This window comes from Rutidosis leptorrhynchoides, chromosome 6 (genome assembly GCF_046630445.1).
Source record: "Rutidosis leptorrhynchoides isolate AG116_Rl617_1_P2 chromosome 6, CSIRO_AGI_Rlap_v1, whole genome shotgun sequence".
Classification (NCBI taxonomy): Eukaryota; Viridiplantae; Streptophyta; class Magnoliopsida; order Asterales; family Asteraceae; genus Rutidosis; species Rutidosis leptorrhynchoides.
The window spans coordinates 220166047-220168107 of record NC_092338.1 but is presented as its reverse complement, the minus strand read 5'-3'; positions in this window follow the sequence as shown (position 1 = coordinate 220168107).

The following is a 2061-nucleotide window of genomic DNA, read 5'->3' as shown; positions in this document are numbered from 1 at the left end:
TATATATGTATATATGTTTTCATAAAGATTGTAATTAAAAATTCTTTCGTACAAACTGTTAATAATAAAAATATTTTAACGGGTAGGTAATACCCGAGGAATATTTAAATTTCACATTAATAAGTTACACTGTATATTCTTCGAATCTGATTCAACGGTTATTCACTATCCTATTTAAAACCACCGGGATACTTATCCGTTCACCAAAGAATAACTATTTTCATTCAAATTCAATTTCATATTTGAATTTTGACCTATCAGAATCCAACAAGTGGCATAATGAAGAAATAATGGACACAATAAAAATTGATTAGAAACAGACTAATTAACAATATTAAATTTTATTAAGAAACCACGCTAACAAAATCCTAGCTAACTGTTAATTCCGTATTACATTTTATTTATCGCAATTTATTTATCGCAATTTATTTTATCGCAATTTATATTCTCGCAATTTTATTTATTGTCATTTAATTTCTGTTATTTACTTTACGCACTTTATTTATCGTCATTTAATTTCTGTTATTTATTTTACGCACTTTAAATATCGGGACACGTATACAAGGTTTTGACATATCATATCGACACATCTATATATATTATTTGGAATCACCATAGACACTCTATATGCAGTAATGATCGAGTTCTCTATACAGGGTTGAGGTTGATTCTATAATAATATATATACTTTGAGTTGTGATCGAGTCTGAGACATGTACACGGGTCACGATACGTATTAATTAATTCAAATATTATATATTAAACTATATATGAATGATTGCACTGTCAACTGTGGACTATCGACTGTGGACTAATAACATTGGACAATTAAAATGAATTAAAATATTGAATATAACATATGAAACTAAACAATTCTTCAAGTTTGCCACTTGATTTCGTCTTAAACCTCATTTGTATCTTCACGATTACATTCTGCGTTCAAACCTTTCATGATTCTTGAAAACACCTCAATCGATAGGATGAATCAACCGCACTTCATCTACGGAAGGAAAGATTTATGCATATAGTTATGCACCTGAGAAACTCTCGGCAATTGAGTAAAAGTTCAACACGTAGCCGCGTCAGATCCTTTGGCATTTATTAACAAAAACAACTTTGCGATCCCTTTTCAAAATTAGCCAATTTTGTCACAGCTCCAACAAGTCAACTTCGACTTTTCGTACGAAACAACCTTATTATAACGTTTATATATACGCGTGCTCTTTTATTGTTACCAGGTAACCTTTCATATTCCATCATATTACCATCAGCGTTTAATCATCTAAAAACACAATTCTCCTGAAACCACCTCGGATTAATAACCGATGATTCAGATATCATAGCATTAAATGCAGAGGAAACAGAAAAATGGTAGATGGTCTAAACGGACCAAAGTTTGATGATAAAGAAAGGAGTGTTAGGAACGCTCGATAGAAAATTGGGTATTGAAAAACAGATTGAGTTACCCATGAAGGAGACCAAGGACAAATACAAGGACCAAATCCTATATTCAAAGGATTCAGGTAATTCTGGATCCGTTGAAATCTTTAGAGAATATCTTGCTCCGAAGTCATGTTAAAATCTTGCGGAAAATCTTTCTCCATCAACCGTCGAACTTAGAAATTCCAAAATATCATCATCAATATCTTTGATATTTCTGAGGATATTTTCATAAATATTCTCGTCCGAAATTATATACCTCTTCATGCTTCCTGTGTATCAATATATTGGAAACATTCAATAGAAAATATAGTACCGAAAAGCAGATTATGCGAAACTATGAAGAAAGCCGTGGATAAATCACAAAGAATAAGTTTGACTTCAAAGAATCCAAATAATTCAATGTCTGCTAAAGTCTATAGTGAATAACTTGCTCCTTACTCTAAACCCTTGCAGACAATAGTTTCTATCATCCTCTGATCTTAGATATTCTGAGATATTATCGTACCTTTCATTATAAATATCCTCCATATTTCTGGAGATATTTTTATAACTATTCTTATCTGAAATCATTAATCTTTTCGTGCTATCAGTATTACATCATATAGAAACTGTTAGTTT